Raw genomic sequence first — 18,778 nt, forward strand, 5'->3', positions numbered from 1 at the left:
GTTCAAAAACTTCCACTAGCCTGAACATCACATAAACAGAAATTTTTGTACACTTCCCCCCGCTCCCCACATTATGAAGAGATCTCCCTATGCCCCTTTGTGAAACACTAGAACTGATACAACAGATTGCTCTGTGAGTCGCCCAAACCCAGCTTGCATAGCAGCTCCATTCAAATTCAACGTCTAAAGAGCCTATTCTCAGTGCCCTTGCAGCAAGTGGCAGCTGTGGTTTTCAGTCAGCCCTAGCTTGCTTCCAGGCACAGCTGCCACAGGCATACATGCCGAAGGCACGTGCTGAAGCCAACCCAGATCATCCTTTGGCAAGTCCCCCTGAATATTTCTGGATATTTAATGGCCAGATTCTTCTCTAGTGCTTCCTTTTTTCAGAAGCTTGTTAATGGCAACATTGCAGTCGGGGTCTATGTATATAGTCTTTCCTACTCACAGACTCTTGTGATGAATTTCAAATTAATCCCTACAATATAATTCCCAACTCCATAAGTCAAAGCATACAGCACTTGTCTATATGGCCTTTCCCCGCAGAATGTGTCCTTGAAAAACTGGTGATTTTTGTACTGCTTCATGGGTGGAGTCACTACCCTGTTCTAAACATCCAGGTTGGTTGTACTGGTATTGAGTTTCTTTTTGAAAATGAACATCACTTGTCCACAATGTCCTCTTCAATGTCTGAACAGGTTCCGGGAGACTATCAAAACCTAGGAGAGGTTTTGCTGCTTGAAGCATAGTTGAGGTATCTTGAAGGGCCTGCCTGCTAAATCTAGCAGTAGGAACTCAAGCCTTCCACATAAATCAGAGAGCCTTTCTCATCTGAAATATTTGCAACAGATTTGACAGCTGAAAGTGGCTCCATTTCTATTCTGGAATAAATAGCTTAGCTTCCTGATTCACACTAGTAGTACTTCCTCTGTTCTTCGCGGAACAATTTGGCAAGAGTAGGAACAAGGAGGGGGGATATCTTCCTGATATCCAAAGCATCTTAGTTCTCCTCAGTCCTGCCTGGCTACATCTCAATTTCTAATCCATCCTGATGACCTCACCAAGCACTAATAAAATAGTTTAAGAAGGACCTGAACATGATCTGTAATAAATCTCAATGAGGCCCAACATGTTTGATAATTTTGAGCTACTCTATTTCCTTATCCTGCAGCATGTCCCAGGAGTATTGCTTCATATATATTTCCTTATCCTCCAACATGTCCTATTTCCTTATCCTATTTCCTTATTCTCCAGCAAGTCCCAGGAGTATTGCTTCAATATACATATGTGTGTGTGTGTGTGTGTGTGTGTTCTCTTAAGCAATCAACAAAATGGGCAACACCTAAATAATCTCATTTGTACTACAGTCATACCTCGACATCCGAAGGCTTCGACATCCGAAGGCTTTGACTTCCGAAGGCTTTGACTTCCGAAGTCGAAGTCTCCGGAAGTCCGCCCGATGCACGCGTTCTGCGTCTGCGCAGAGCGGCGCGCAGTCAGTGCGAAATCACGCTTTGCACATGCGCCGTAGCGGCACTTCGACAACCGAAAACCTTGACTTACGAAGACGACCGCGGAACGGATTGTCTTCGTAAGTTGAGGTACCACTGTATATGCATCACAGTGAGGATTTGCTTCTCAAAGCACTCTTGTGGTAAGAACCAATATATATACTTTCTACATCTATCTACAATTATCATATGATGATGTTGTTTTCACAAGGTTCACATTCAAATGATCTAAAGAACTTCCAAGATTCAAACCATAGGAACTTTGGTGAAGTGGTTTCAGAGAATTCTCAAAAATGTTGTTGGAAAAGTGTGCCTTCCACCCTCCGGGTTAATTAATTGTCTTTTTGTTTCTTAAATCTGAGGGCCCTCCCAGAGAAAATATTATACCTTGAGTTGAACATCCAAGCACAGTTACCCCTGCCACCAAACAGTATCCTTTAAAATGAAAGGAGGAATCTTCTCTTTCAGCTTAAATCAGGAGAATGATAAATGAGATGAACATGCAAATGTACATCTCAGTGTAGATGCAGTCTATCTGTACTGCACTGTTGCAATATATATTCCCCATAAGGATGTACATTTAGATACACATCCAAGTATCTGAGAGTGGCTCTACTTCATTGGATTGGGCAAGGAAGTATAGATGACAGAGAAGAATTCTAGAGAGAATGGAAAAGGAAGAAAGCTATCTTCTTTGCCTTGCCCCTCTTGAGAAAATATGTATGTCCTCCCATTTTTATGAATTTAATTGTAAAGGGCCGACCTGCATTCACTGAGTAGCAGGGGCTGATTTCTTAATTTGAGATTCATTCACCTAACCCATCAAGTTGCTGACATTATGAAGAATTGGTACCAAGTTGCTCCAGTGAAAATCCCTAGTGATATCTTTTGTTCTCTCTTTACACAGCAATACAGTACCTCTTCCCACCCAAAAAAATTGGCAAGCATTACTAGCCTTCCCTTCCCTCACATTTTCCTAAGGATCAATGTTCGCTCCCAACACTCATTGTATACCTTTGTAAAATATTACTCCCTCTAGAAAAAAACTAGCTGGACTCTACCTCCTGTATTATATTTTGCAATCATGAAACTTTTCCAGCAATGAAATCTCACAGAAAATATGAACAAAGAATGATTCATGTTTAAAACCAAGTAACTTTGAATAGACTACCTTTTTTTACCTTAGCAAGCCTACTATTTATATGACAGACATCTGAACCTGCTTTTCTCCAAACTATTGAAGATAGTGTTGAAGTCAAGAGTAAGAACAGTAGCAACTGAGAATGAAAAAGCATCTGGTACACAGGCAGAAAATGGAAAAAGTATGTTATCCTGAAAGTTAAGAGGCAGATCATTCATGTTTTTTATTTGAGTGGTTCAAAAATCAGGAATTGGTAGATGTACTCAAAATCACTGGACCTGAAATTATGAGTCCAGGAAGAAAGCAAAAAGAAGGTATCATATCATGTTACTCTAGATTAATTAAGTAGCCTGGAATACAGTAACTCTTGTACTCATAATCACTAACACACATTAGAATCCCAATTCTTCAACATGCATGCATTAAAAAAATGGGAAATAATATGTTACCACACCTTATCTTCTCCGATTGTGTAGAATAGTGCAGTCAAATTGTATAAATTAACTAATTTGCTGTGATGATGAGTACATGTCCTGACTACTTAAAACAGTAAAGGATTACCAAGTGTTTGAAAAGGACTTTACACCTGGATTAGAGCATGCATTTATGAAGTCATGGGAAGGCATTTATTTGCACAGAAATGCATTTAAAATGTCTCAAGTGCATTGTTACACAAACTGGGTTCCCAGGCTCAAATGGAAACTGGAGTGTGTGTGAATAAAATATGCTTACATAGCATGTAGTCCAGTAGAAGCACATTCTTCTGTCCCAAGAAGCTTTCTTGGGATAGCCCGTGTCCATGGACGGAGTCTTCATGAGTGAAGGAGGAATCAGCATACTCGCCCTGGCACCACTGAAAACCCCAAGCAGGAGGGAAAAAACAGCTTGGTGACTGTCTGCCAACAAAGCCAGTCATCCGCATCCCCAGCAGCAGCAGCATCAACACTACCTCCATCACAACAGGTCCCTCCCTCCAAGACACAACCATCATTTATTCAACTGAAGCTACTTCAAGCAAAAAAATTGTGAATCAGGACTCCCCCCCCACCTCTTTCTACATTTTGGTCTCACTCTAGAAGGAAGTGACCTCATTTCCTGCTCTCAGGAGACTTATGAATTATGGGAGGAAGGACTGAGAATGAGAGCACACAATGTCACTCATGAGAGAAACACCAAGGGACACAGAATGCTCTCAGAAAGCAAGTGCAGCACCAGAGAAGCAGCACCTCTTTCACTAGACAAATCAGAGCAACTGAGTGCACTGTAAATGACTTTGGAACACTCTAAATCCTTCCTAAATATCAGAAATCCTCTTTCCCTGCAACAGATTACATCAGAGACAGAACTATAGGAGCAAAAGGCTGAAAAGGCTTTGGACCTTTGGCTGCTTCTTTAATATTCTGTAAACAAGAGGCACACAGGAGGGGCCATCTTCTTAGTCGAAGAGTGAAAGATCTCCTCTCACATGCTGCTTTAGCTGTGGAGGGCTCCACTACATGCTCTGTTAAGCATAATATTTAAATGTACAACTAGGGCTGCCACTTTCCTTTCCTAACCTAACCTAAAGTAGCTGTCAGCAGCCCAATCTGTATCAGGACTATAGTGGGGAGGAAGATAACCCCATCTCTCCCACACAGTCATGTTCTCTAGTCTCAATTCTCTCTCTGGCTCAAAGGAAGAATCAGAAGGAGGGGAGGCATCACCTAGGGAGGCATCATCCCCCATTCCAGGATTCACCTAACTCCTCATACTCAGAAGGCAACCCCTGACTTAAATGCAGTCTCCACTACTCCTGTGCCATAAGAGCCAGCAGCTGCAGATTCAGGCAATGGCCATTTAAGAAACAGACAGTTCCTTAGAGGGGGTGGGATTAATACCAGGTCCAAAGCAGTCAGCGTTCATAAGGTCTCTGCATGCTGCTGAGAACAACCATTCTCCTGGAGTGATTTCCAGCAAACCCTTGCCATGGTCTCCTGGCCTTCCCTATTCCTTTCAGTAAGTGCCACTGCCTTCCCTGGGAGCCTTCAGCCAAGCTAGGACAGGGCAAATGCTGCAGTCCTAATATGATACGACTAAGACACGCACACCATGGCTACTTTTTGATAGGAAAGAGAACTGAGGAGTCCTAATCACATTTTTAAATAGTGTGCTTAATGTAACATATAGTTTGGCTCTAATTCTTTGTGACACAAGGATGTAGCAGGGAGTGGGGAAGGAGCACTGCAGAATATACATCTGGAGGGTTAAGGCTTAGTTTATAGAACAAGAATGAGGCCACAAGATTTCAGATAAAGTCACAAGTTTTCAGATAAAACTAGGGAGATTTAGTTAAATCCACAATGCTACTAGATCTGGCATTCGCTGCTGAAGCACAGTACATACAGAAGCTGAGCACAGCAGGAAGAAACGGAAATTGGCTTATGCATATCCCATTAGATATAAGAGACACCATATGCAGCCCTTAGGTATGCACACCAGCCCAAAGCTACTCATTCCTAAGGAAGGGAGATACAGTGCTACACTGTGGGTTCAAAGCAGCCAACAGCAGCTCATGAAGGGGAGGAACAGCAGAAGTGCCCTTGCTAGGACAAGGATGGAGCAAAGAGAGGCTGCAGCAAGATGGGTGAGCTGTGGGTTTGTGGTGGCAGCATCTAGCAGGTGTGTGCTCACCTGTGGAATGGCACTGCTATCAATTCAGAGGTCCACTGACCTTGCTGTCACCTTGCCCCATCACAACAAACACAGTGCAGCTGCAACTCCTATTCCCAAGTTTTCATTTGGGTTTCCAGATGTCTTAGAATTAGTGCACTATTTCACGTAGCTCAATGTTGTGAGTTCTTTTCTCCATTAGAATGGCCTCAGGTTGAGTTCTCAGCATCTCAAATCAAAAGAGCTCAAGTTGTATGAAGATGTCTGCCTAACACCCTGGAGTAAACAATACTAGAATTGATGAGCCAGTGGTCTGACTTAGTGGTGTAGTGGGGGGCTGTGGCCCCAGGCGCAGAATCTTGGGGAGGGCAAACCAGGAGCCCCCACCCCAGCATGTGCCTGGCATGCGAGCCCCCTGGGTGAGCACAGAGGGTGTTCTTCACCCTCTGTGCCCAGCTTCGCTCCTGCCCACCAGCTGATGGACGGGCCCCGTGAGCTGGGCAGGGTGAAGAGCACACTCCATGCCCCGCCAGGCACTCGAGCCCCCGCCTGTCAGCTGGTGGGCAGGCACTCAAGCACTTGATGGGGACAGAGCATGGAGAATGCTCTCCACCCTCTGTCCTCCCACCCGGGACAAAAGCACCTGCTCACCCGATGACGAGCTGGCCCTGGCCCGCTGGGCAGAAGCGGGGCCCAGAGGGTAAAGTGCATCCCCACCACCTTGCCCCCACCCGGCATGTGAGTGCTCACCCGTCAGTGGCAGGGGCTGGGGGAGCACAGAGTAAGTCCTCTGCACTCGCCCCATCCCCACCACTGAAGGGTGGCCGTTCAAGCGCCATGCAGTGACAGGGCATGGAACCCTCCGTGCCCTGCTCCCACCCAGCCACTTGGGTTGCGGAACGGATCAGGTCCGCAACCCGAGGTACCACTGTACTGATTCACAATGACAAAAACAATAACAAACATCCATTCCCAAACCACATGTCCTGTTTTAAAATTACCAAAAAATGTGAATCTAAAACTCATAAAATGACATGTCCACCTTGCAATTTGCCTGCCGTGAGCAGCAGTTGAGTGAGAGATGTAGAGTGCACATGTACCGTGTTTCTCATATTATAAGACACGTCTTATATTTATTCTTTCCTCAAAAAAACACACTATGGCTTATTTTCAAGGGATGTCTTATTTTTTTCCTCCTCCTCCTGCCACGGCCAGCATTGCTGCTGCGCCTATCACTATGTCTTATTTTCAGGGTATGGCTTATATTCCTTGAATGCTTAAAAATCCTGCTATGGCTTATTTTATGGGTATGTCTTAAAATATGAGAAACAGGGTATATGTTTGTGTGAAAGAGAATATGGTCATTATGTGAGGGGGAGTTTGTTGAATAGGTGCATGTGGAAGGAAGATCAGGTGGTATTTGTGTATCTGTGAGAGGAGAAAGAATATTGTGGCAGCAAGATGTGAGAATGTGTGAAACACAGCTTATAGTGTGGGTGGATGAGCATACATTGAGGGAAGAGGAGGGAAAAGGATATAAATGACACCTTTGTACAATATAATCTAACTCCCTTGAGTTGGTGGGCTCTCTTCCTTCAGTCAATAACCTAGAGATTCTGAAGAAAGAAGCAGTCAGAGCCAGAAATATGTTAAACCTTCAACTCAATCACCAACTTCAAAATAAACAAGAGAGATTTGTGACACCTTAGGTTTTAACACATTTATTATGGCATAAGATTCCATGGACCAGAGTCAACTTCATTAGATGCATGAGGTTTTATCCTAAGACCTAAGCTGTCAGGTACGTATATAGAAAAAAATGTAAACAGTTAGGTCAGAGGGAAATGAAATGCAAAAAAGGCTATGACAATTACGTTAAAGCTTAAAGGTATGTAAAATAAGTACAGTGATCATTGACAAAGCAGTGCTGATGATAATGCAAACAACCTGTCATAAGTTAACATGTGTAATGGAATAAAAATGGTCAAAGCCTATACTTTTTACATTTCATTTCCCAATGACCTCATTATAGATTTTTTTCCTCTACATCCATGTGTTAACACCTGCCAACTTATCACTTCAAACATTTGATGAAGTAGACTCTTGTTTTGCTCAAGTTTCTGAAAATTGTTATAGCTTCACCCAAGCCCTATAGGGCTTCCCCTTCATTGGGACAGTTTTTGAGTGCAATGGGTGACTGCATCCAAACTCAACTTTTTATTTTTAAAAAGGACTTCGATCATGAGTAAGGACCAATAGAACATAGACAGGATGACTGATACAGTGAACGGATTCCCCCAAATATAAACAAGCACTATCTTTACAAATATACAGGTTTCATTCAGAATGCAGCATAGCAAGTTTTAGTCTTACAGGCTTTCCTTCCTCTTCTTTCCTTCTTTGTGCACAAGGGGAAGAGAATTAAAGCTTCTGTTTGAGGTTTGGAACAGAAGCAGGGAACGGGTTGTTTCCAAATAATAACTGGAAGCTGTCAATCTCCTCCTCTTGCGGGTGGAGGAAAGGGGGTATATGTGTAACATGTGAGCATGAGGTTTACCACAACACATTATCAGAGTGTGGCCACTTCTTTCATGCAAACCAACCAGGAAATGGAGCAGAGGCAAATCAGTGACAGGAGAAAAATTGTGAGTTACAAATAGAATCAGATGCTAATGCTACTTTCAGTGGTATCTTCACCGCAGTGCAGACAATGGCTGTGAGTCCTGGAAGACCTGCTCCCTGCCTTGCAGGCCTTTCCCCACCTTTCCTCAGAGGGTGGGGCTTTAACTCACTACAGGTACAGAAACTGACGCTGATGAACAGGCTCTTGGGCTGGGGCTTTTTGTTGGGGGGACCTGTTGCTGTTGGTTTTTTGTATCTTTATTTTAGATATTGTAGTTTATGTGGCAATTGTTCAGTTTGGTTGTGTATTTTTAATGTTTAATTTATTGTTTCTAACTATTTTTCTAACTATTTTTGTTATGTTGTAGTTGTGTATTTTTTCATGTTGTAAGTCGCCTTGACTTGCAGAAAGGTGGTATACAAATAGAATTATGTTTGTATGCATAGAGGCGTAGGTGGAGGCAGGCTTCTGGTTGAGGAACCATGCTCACAAGCATCTGCTGTGCTTGTGGTTCCTTCCCCTGCTCAGTTGCTATGGCTGTGTGCATCAAACTGTGTGGCAGTCCTGATGAACTGTTCAAGAGAGGGAGCTGAGCAAGGGGGTCTTTCCCCACCCCAAACAGCAGAATAATGGTACCAGCAATTATATGACCAGAGGCTGCATATATGCAGCCAAGGCTGATGCACACATTTGTAGCCAAAGGGAAGAAGTGAGACCTGCATGACCCCTTGTGTACTTTGCATACTCCTCCAGTAACAGACCACAGAAAGCCAAACCAAAGTGTCCAAACCATTGCTCCACTGTGGTGCCAACAATTACACAAAGCTAGAGAGTGACAGCATGCTAGAGACATCTGTGGTTTTAAGTGATTTGCTCTCCTGATGCATTTGCCATTTCCACCCACAGATCAGACATTAAGCTGAATGTGACATATTTTAAGGCATAACAAACCGACAGCTCTGTCAACCCTGTGGTGGCTGGACCACCTGCTAACTAGAAATGGCCAGCCGTATTATTTTGATGCAGCAATAAGAGGGTTGTATAACACGTAAATACGATCAGACCAGTCCATGAATGTCCCTTTTCTTAATCATTTATTAGGACTCCCCTTTTCAGAAAATGGAAAACCACCCACAAAATAATTCAAGCTTCATGTTGCAAAGTGCTGGCAAAACTGTCCTGGAGTTTTAAAAATAACTTCATATACTCCACCTTAATGCTGTTATGCCACGCAGCCACTGTAAGTAGAGCCAAACTGGGCATGTTGGAGCCATGATTCACATATCTGCCTCATTCACAAAAAAGAGGGGCGTATGTAAGGTCTTGCTTTAACTTTAATGTACTTTAAGGAGAGAGAGCTACACTCCGGCATCCCAACACTCTATAGTCAGTTACTTCAGCCGCTCTTCTCTAATTGTGGAAGTGAGCTAGGAACAGAGAATAGTGACTTAAGGAAGTTGTAGGAAGAAAAAGATTCAGCACCCCTCACCAATGCAGTCCTTTCAAAGTTTTTATTTGTTTGACAAGAATAGTTGTATGAAGTTTTAAAATGCTAATTATGCAAAGCCCGATGAAGGATGGGGTGAGTAATAAGGAAGGGCAGAGAAAAACCAGTAGCTGAAATAAAGGGGGAGGGTAATTCCAACCTAATTAGGCAGCGTGGTCATTTCTGTAAGTGTCTACATGAGGTTAGTACTGAGGACAGAGAATTCACCTAAGAGTCCAAATGGATAGGGAGATGTCCAGCTGTTTTTTCCCCTTCAGTTTCACATGTAACACTAAACCATAAGCCATAAGGTACACAAGGTGTATACTAGCTGATGAATGCAGCCAGAGACTGCTTCGCTCCTTCCTTCATGCAAGGTGCAAGCAAACTGTGAAGGGGTTAGCTTAGTGCAATGTCTGAACCTGAAATTTATTATTTATTGTTTATTTATTGAATTTATATATGAATGTTGCACCCAAAGAAAACTCAATTGCTAGCCATTGTGGTACTGGCTAGGAGGACCATAAGAAGCTGCATTATAAACAAAGCAGACCATAAGTCCATTTAGCTGAGCACCATCAACACTTACTGACAGCAGCTTTCCAGAGTTCCAAGCAATAGTCTTTCCTATCCCTACTTGGAGAAACCAGGGATTGAAACTGGGACTTTCTGCATGAAAAACATGTCCTCTACTATCGTTGTTGTACTTTTCTTTGTCAGGATGCACTTTATGAAAAACAATAATTTCATAAGTGTGTCCACTTCTACAACCTGCTGGAAATTTGGAGGTACACAGGGTGTTTTTTTAACATAGCCTTGATAAACTGGAAATGTATTATTATAGTTTGTTTGTTTATTTAACAAGAAGCCCCTGGATCTCATTTTTACAAAAGGAATGTACATTTTGTGCCCCCTGCCCTCCACATTACAAGCTTGCCAGATAAGACACGTTTATGGCTGAACCTCCAATCTTTATCAGCCTGACTACAAATACTCCAGATGGCATGCACTTAGCATGCCCAATTCAAGCGGAAACCAGCAATTATAACATGTATAAAACATCATCAATCTTCAGGCTGCTATTTTAAAGCCTATGAATAGAGCTCTTTCTGTCTCAGAACGTGCATCTTCACAATCTGGAGATTGTTCTTCCTTGGAGGATGTGATGTCATCCTTAGAAAATGTCTTCAGCTTGCTGGGAAGGGCTTTCTAACCTATAGCTGATCTAAAAAATGAGCTTCTCTTTCAGAATCTTGGGCATCATCTTTGAAGAAATGTCACTGTGAAATTAGGTGGTGTGCTTTCTCAAATCAATTTCTTGCTCTGATTGCCCATGGCCATTAGACCATAGAGGAAGGATGAAGCTAAGTATCAGGAGTACTGGGTAATTGTTCTCCTGATGTGAATGGAAAATGGAAGCCTGAAACAGCTACAAAACAAAATGTCAGTGTGTTTACAATATGAGTGGAAAAAATATGGGCTCGCTCATATATTACTGCTGGAGCTTCCTTTGTGGGGAAATCCTGGACTGGGAAAACCTATTTCTAAAGTGGTATGTCCAAAGACATATGTCCAGAAGACCAAAAGAGGGAGGAGAATGGCAGGGTAGGAGACAGCCTCTGCCAACAGTACTGTATACTTGTAGAATACTTACAGAAAGAAGGCAGGAGAGGAGAACAAATGCCTGCCACTCAATCAGTGATGGGCCTGGAGAGAAAGGATAATAGTGCTAGTGGAGCAGAAAGTGAGTATAGCTTGTTTCCCACTTAGTTAACACTAGGAGCCACCAGGTAAGATGACACTAGGTAAGCTATTAACACACATCCTGAGAGCTCTTGAGTTGCAGCATCACATTCTCTAGATCTACTCAAATGTCTCCTCCATCCACGGTCACTTCAGAGGCAAAGGGAGGCTGAACCCTCCTTTCACCTCCACAACTGAGAGAGGAGAGTTGGGTTCACAGACAGTATGCTACTTTGGCACAGCTCAGTGCCCTCCTCCCAACACTTGCTTCAAGGGCAGGATGGTGGTTTCAGCCCTTTTACAAGAACTATGGGGGTGCTATTTGGCTAAGAAAAAGTTTTATCTGAGCCCTTGTCCAACAATTTAACTATTGTGGGTAAAAGGAATGAGAATCATTATTTGCCCCCCTTCCTTCCCCTCTCACTTCCTTTTAGATTCCTACCTGTATGGATTGTATAAGGAAATTTTGAAAATTCAAATCCAAGCCACAGGCCTCTTTATGTTTCTTACTTCCTCTTCAGAACTGATAATAAGCATAAATGGAGGCTGAAAAATGTCACTCACTGAAGTATAGCCCTGGTGATTTTAGTATTTCATTATCCTCTTACAATTTTGTACTCTTTGGTGATGGCCAAGGCAAGGTATTTTAGAGGTTCTATCTCATTCCTGAAAAAAACTAGAGTGCTTTCCTTGTCTATGACTGAACCTTCTGTCTAATTCCTGTCAAGTTCAAATTAAACTGAAAATACACCAGATGGCACTAAGCAACAAGCATTTTAAAATCCATCTTCTGTAAGAAGACGTCCCCAGACTTGCACACCCACCAATAATGCCTTGACTAACCTCCTCTGCAAATTACACAAGCCGAACAGAGTGCTATACTATCAATACCCTCAGCATATTTTTCAGAAATAACATAGATAAACATTCCCAGCAAGTGCACTTAATAGATCTGTTTGCCAATGGTGTTGCCTAAATTCTCAGCTGTGCTTGTGAGGAAACTTTTTCCAAAAAAAGAAGGAAAACAAACTATTAGGAGCTCTGGTTCCCTACCCCCTTCTTAAAGAACAAACAAAAATGCAGCCAGAGGTGGTGTGGGTAAGAGAAACACCCACCCACCCTGCTAAAACATTAGCAGCAAACCACTGCCAACAGCTCTCAGAGAACTAGTCAGAACATGCTTCTTAACTCCCAAAGCTATTTGAGAAATGAAAAATAAGCACATGGAGAGTAGTAATGCTTAAACTGAGTTCAAATCCAACGAGAGATGATGATTCAAGGAATATGGCAATTAATTCTAAAAAGAATGACTTTATCTTCAGTAGAAGTAGTACTGAGTCCAGAATTCGGTATTACTAAAAGTCTAATGATAATCAAACTCACTCTGTACTATTGTATGTTTTTAAAATGGCAACCTGAATCATAGTCTTACTGGAATAAGCATCCTACATAAAACTATTCCATCTGAAAACAATTCTCAAATAATATAACTTTAATGTATGTCAATAATGTGTTTATATAATATATAAACCAAGAGACTGAAATATATCTCAACTGCAGATAATATCCTTCTAAAGAAAACGTATGACTCCTTTAGAGTAGAAACTCCTATTGCCTGAGGAACATGAAATGATATAATCTGACTTCTTCTCCGTGTTAGTTTCTCTGTTTTTTGTTTGTTTGTTTGTTTTGGCACCAGCCAATCCTTGAATGGGCTTGCAAAAACTTTGGAGCATCTACAATCAGTCCTGTATGGTGGGACTCCAAAGTGCCCCATCACCTGATGTCGTAGTGAAGTCAAGGGATTGACAGGTGAACGAACCCACCACCTGCTAAATTTGGCCTGTGAGGGCTAGAGGTAGTAAAAAATCTGGCCTGCCAGCCAGATCCAGTTCACCACCTCTGCGGTAGACCTGCAACAAAGGAACACAACTCCCTTCATTCCTGACCATTGGCCATGTTTGGTGGTGGAAAGAGCTGAAACAACAACATCTGGAGGGCCACAGTTTCTTCACCCTGATTTAAAGTCTGAATGTAATTGACTATATCCTTTGTAGACCATTCCTGCAGATTTCTGTTGTTGTAGATATGAACCAACTTTCGTGCATATGAAGGTAACTCCTAAGCTACAATGTTTTCCATTTATAGGTGATAACATCATGTTACTTCCAACTTGGAATTTACCTGAGTACATTCCTCACTCCAAATGAATTTACACCTCCAAAATTCCTTACAGTTACAGTAAGCTCCAATGCATCACGGTTATATCTGAACTTAAATCTTCAATTGCTGTTCTCTTAAAAATAAACTAAGGTAAGCTTCCAGATAAAAGCAATTTTGTGTGATATCAATGCTAAAATCCTTACAAAGAGGTTCATGGGGGAAATATTAGACAATATACTTTATAGGTATGAAATACTACCGTATGTAGTTTCCTATGCACACACCACAATTATATGCCTGTTTGTTCATAAATAAGCAACACAAAATTCAAAAGGATTTACTCTGAATTGCATTGTACACTGGATAGCAGCCTTATGAGTCAATCCTAGCTATGTCTACTCAGAAGTAAGTCCTACTGAATTCAATAAAGCTTACTCCTAGATAAGTGAGGTCATGATTGCAGCTGTAAATCATTAAACTGTCGAAATTATTATGAAATCAGTTCCATTCTTTTCATGCTGGATTCTAGCTTAGTGAAACAAGCTTCTACTTCTAAGTGCATACTGCCACAAGGCAACATTTCTTGACATCAAAGAACTTGAAAATATCTCAATGGTAATCTATTATTACATGACATGTTCTGAAGGAGGACATCCATGCTATTGCCAGCACGTGCCACTTTCCAGTTACAACTGTTTCTACAATATATCTTCATTAACAACATCAATCCATTCATTTCTGGGTCTAGTCTTTTAGCTAAGCTACAGTTTGTGCAGCCACTATCATAGACAGGAATCTGAATTTATTTTTTCAATATTTTGTGAGGTGTCCTTTTAGTCCATCCTAAATTCTAGGTAACTTTATTTTTTAAAGTCAGTTTTCTTTCAGCCCGCCACTAATGTAGCCTGCATAGAATCACCACAGAATTCTAGGGAACATTACTTTTTAAAGTCAGTTTTCTTTCAGCCCGCCACTAATGTAGCCTGCATAGAATCACCACAGAATATTCTCCATAGAGCATTAAGGAAACAGTGTTTAAATGCCAAAGTATCCAACACTGTATCAAGGAAAGGACATGTGCTGTGCACCCCTATGAGAATGCACATCTATGAACATCTGCACATAGACATGGGAGGTTTTCACAAAACTCTGAATGCTTTCATGCAGTATCGTTTGTCTCTGATGCAAACAAAAGAATTTACATTGGGTCTATTTTCAAGGGAAACAAGAAGTCATTTGATATTCTCAAAGGATTGAGGTACAGAATTGTTGTTTCAACCTGTCATTGTTTTGCTTGATCTACAATGCGTGTCTTCCTTTCATCATCATCATCATCATCATCAAAGATAAGGGGGGGAAAAGTGAAATCTAGTATTGTCTAACCATATATATTAATGATTCATATCTAGTGCAGTTAGCAGTATGGGGTGGTTTCATTCTTCAGATTAGCAAACAGGTTTTTCCACACTTAAACTTTTAAGCCATCAATGTGATTTCACGTCATTGTTTGGCCCAAGGACATGAAGCAAAACTAAGAACAAAGGAAATACTTTGGCTTAAATTACAGGCCCTGGAGAATAAAGTTTTGTCTCACAAAGCAGCCAGAAAAATATTTACTGGATACTGCAATCCAATTTTTTACTTTGCACTCTATCTTGGAGACTAGGTACAGACCCAACAAGTGAGACAATGCAAGCAGTATTCTTATTTCAGCATTAAGAATGCTCTCGCAAGAGGGAAGAAGGTATACCTAGAGGCCACTTTCTTTCCTAGGCCCAAGCTCTTCACAGAAACAGGCAGCAGAGATACATGAGGTTTTTTTGTTTGTTTGAACTATACAGGCTGCCTTTTCAGTTCCAGTCCCAATTTAAAGTGTTGATTTATAACCTAAAAAGCCCTAAACAGCTTGGAGCCAGCATCTCTAAAGACACATGGTACTGTCCTCTAGGTTATATAACTGCCTCTCTATGGAAGTTAGTATGAATGTGACTGCCTGCTTTTACAGGGATGGGGACGGGTGGGTGGGAATGCTCTTTTCCATAGATCTTTTCATTATTTTTAATGTTGATTTAGACTAAATTTAAAGCTAAATTAACTAGTATTAGGCACTTACAGTAATCATATTCTTACTGTTTATGCAGATTTTATTGCATTTTCTAATTTTTGCAGACAATTTGGTTTATTTAAGATACAGGATAATTTTTTTAGATGAAATAAACTACCTTCACAATCTTAGCCTACTGTTACCGGCTTTCTTCCACTCTGTCATGCTCATAGTTTATATATTTTGCAAGATAGAAAAAAGAAGTAGATCAGTAATATCATGGACAAGCTGAAAACACAGAAGCAAGGAGGAAATGTCAAGATGCGGATTCTTTTTCTATGCATGCAAAATAAGCTTAATGTCTGCAAGTCTGTGTCACATTTAAATCACACATGCAGCAACCCAGAGCTAAATGGCTTCTCTCTTTGCACACAGACTCTCTAATGACTACACTCCCAAACACCCAGCATATACGCCTCCTACTCAACACCCACACACAGTACATTGTGCACAAATGTACAGCAAGCACATAATCTGCATGCACTTACCTTCTGCATAAGCCCATGTAACAGGGTCCTCAATGTAACTGTGACTTGTCTTTCTATCACACAGAATGTGCTTTTCAAATCACCCCTTATGTTCTCTACACAAGGAAGATTGCTGGAGAAAATTAGAAGCTGTTTCTAGTCTAATTATTTAATTAGATAACCCAATTTTTAAAAATATCTTTCAATTCCCAGATCCTCTCTCGTTATATAGTTCAGAGCACTGTAATACTCTGCAGCAGCCAGTGGAATATATTTTTTCCAAACCTCTTTATCTCTTACACCAAAGTCAAGAATCGACAACTGCCCTAAATCTTTGCTGCACACTGTCTCTGCTTGGCTTCCTTTATCAACTGCAGGCACCCATGAATTTTGGCTGAATATGAAAGCCAATAACTGTTTGTAGTCAGTGACCAGAGAGAAGCTCTCTTACTTCCTGTTCTACAGAGGTAAAGTATTATGAGTAACAGGACTATATTTTATTTATTATATTTTTAATTAAATTTCAATACTGCCCTTCATTCAAAGATCACAGGGCAGTTTACAATATAAAAACACAAAAATACATAATATAGTAACAACAATCCCCCCATAAAGTTTTAAAGGCCATAGATTGTTTAATTGGACAAAGGCCTGTGAGAAGAGGGATATTTTTGACTGGCACCTAAATATTGTGGGATGGAACACTGGGGCAGACAAGTCACAACAGTTCCTAGAGTGTCCACTAACAGGAACTCACCTGGAGAGACACCTGACTACAGGTCAGTTCCTGTTCCCTCAGACATGCAAATGAGTTGGATTAGATAAGCCCTAGCCTGCAATCACTCTCTCTCTTAGCTACTTCCTCCTTCGATGGGAACACATCTTCAGAGAATCTCCAGTTAGCATGGTTCTCACTCTAGGCCTGCAGCCAAGAGTGAGACCAAATGGAGTCTTACTTTACTAAGTAGTCTCTAGATATATAAGTACTTGTAACTTTTCTAAGCAAGCCTGCCTTTCTGAGATTATGCTGTAACTCAGGATGAAACTGTAAGTAAACTCTATCTTATTTTATAAACACTGTGTTGTGTATTTCTTTTAAGAGGGACAAAGGGGACCTTTGCCAGGAAGTGTAATATTGAACTATAAAGTGTAATATTGTTATAGAGATTCTAGCGAATCTAACGCACATGCTTTGCTGCGCACAAAAGGGGAATGTCACTCTGCTGATATTGGAAGCTTGCTAACACAAGCTTGGATAGGATCTATCTAATAATATATCCTAATCCACATCCCTAACATTCCCATAAAGGGTTATTACGGCCCAGGACTGCGTATTTTTGTGTATTTTTTGAAGGATTGCTTTGGATTGTGATTTTGAACTGAGTAGGATTTTTTCAGTTAGAACTTCCTGGTAAGCACATGGTCTATTGTTATCCAGTGTGCCTAGGGGATTAGCTACCCCTCCCCTCCCTCAGAGTTTACAGCACTGAGAACTCAGAGGCAGTGAAGATTATTTTGCATTTTGAGATATTTTTAGAGATTTTGATTTTGGAATTTTTGGCAAATTTTTGAATTTTGAGAAATTTTTAGAATTTTGAGATTCCAAGATGGCTTTTGCAGATTTTGATAGTGGAGTTAAGCCAGGATTCATGGCTCTAGATGATGACAATTATGTATTTTGGAAACAACGCCTGATAGCATTTTTAGATGCAAGGAATGTTTTGGATGCCATTGAAAATCCTATGCCTACTGGCACAACAGCAGAGGATTTAGCCAAGATAGCAACTTGGAAACGCATGAACAGCGAGGCCAGATACATAATTTTGAGTGGACTTCGCAACAGGCATCTAACATCAGTTAATAGCAAAGATGATGCAGCTAAAATCTTAAAAGATATTGAGCGCAGGTATGGAGCATCTACTAAGAACTCCTACAGGAATTTGATGAGCAAATTAACTGCGCTGAGGATGAATTCAAGAGAAGAATTCACTGACCATATCAGCAAATTTAGTGAAATTGTTCAGAGGATTGATCTTACTCCTAAAGCCCTTGATGAAGAAACAAAGGTTTCATTTTTGATAGCATCTCTAGGACCAAGCTTCAGTTCATTCAAGAGTTGCATGGATCACAAAAGGGACCTGACTTTTGAAGAACTGATTGATCATTTGAGAGAGGAATGCAGAGATTACCTTGATTCTTCAGAAAGGAATACAGGGAGAAAGGACACTAATTATGCTTCCAAGCATTTTCAAAGGTCCAGACAAACGCCAAAGGAAATAATTTGCTTTAACTGCAATTTAAAAGGGCACATGGCGAAGGAATGCCGGGCACCTAGGAATAAATCCCGCCCCTTTCCACCAAAAGGCGAAAAGAAGGGGGGTCGTGGGCGTGCAATGATATTGCAAGAAAGAAATGTAGCTTTCCAGAGCTGTGAAGGAAAGCGCAATAAGTGGCTTCTGGACAGTGCAGCAAGCAGCCACTTCTGTTATAAAAGGGAATATTTCAATGAAATAGACAATAATAAACAGTCTGAAATTGAAATTGCTGATGGAAATGTTATAAAGTCAATAGGTGCAGGATCTTTGAACTTGAATTTCAAAGTGAACAATGAGTCTTTTGATACTACAGTGAGTAATGTTAAGTATGCACCAAAGCTGAACTGTAATCTAATAAGTGTGTCTAGCTTGGACAAGAAAGGTTTTGAAATTATATTTAAAAATGGACAATGCAATGTGATAAAAGATGGTGAAGTGTTTATTCAAGCCAAACTAATCAATGATGTGTATGAGATTGATATTTCAGAGAATGAGTCTGCAAGGGTCGCACAACCCAGCAGAAAGGATCAACCAGATCTGGAACTCTGGCACAAAAGGCTTGGACACAGGGATACCAAC

At 41.0% G+C, this 18,778-nt stretch overlaps 1 protein-coding gene across 12 annotated transcripts in view; it reads right to left on the bottom strand.

The window, feature by feature from the left end:
* The window catches only part of DAGLA (diacylglycerol lipase alpha), a 94,210-nt gene that overhangs the window by 38,393 nt on the left and 37,039 nt on the right, over positions 1-18,778 (bottom strand). For 7 of the 12 annotated variants that reach the window (XM_060276967.1, XM_060276969.1, XM_035123605.2 and 4 more), the window contains one exon: positions 3,382-3,502. The exons of 3 other annotated variants lie outside the window; for them this stretch is intronic. The gene's annotated coding sequence lies outside the window, so the exon portion shown is untranslated. Of the gene's footprint in view, positions 1-3,381; positions 3,503-5,319; positions 17,273-18,778 lie in introns of those variants that run through there. 2 more of the 12 variants (XM_060276979.1, XM_035123624.2) reach the window with 2 other exon arrangements.

Source organism: Zootoca vivipara, chromosome 1 (genome assembly GCF_963506605.1).
Source record: "Zootoca vivipara chromosome 1, rZooViv1.1, whole genome shotgun sequence".
Lineage (NCBI taxonomy): Eukaryota > Metazoa > Chordata > Lepidosauria > Squamata > Lacertidae > Zootoca > Zootoca vivipara.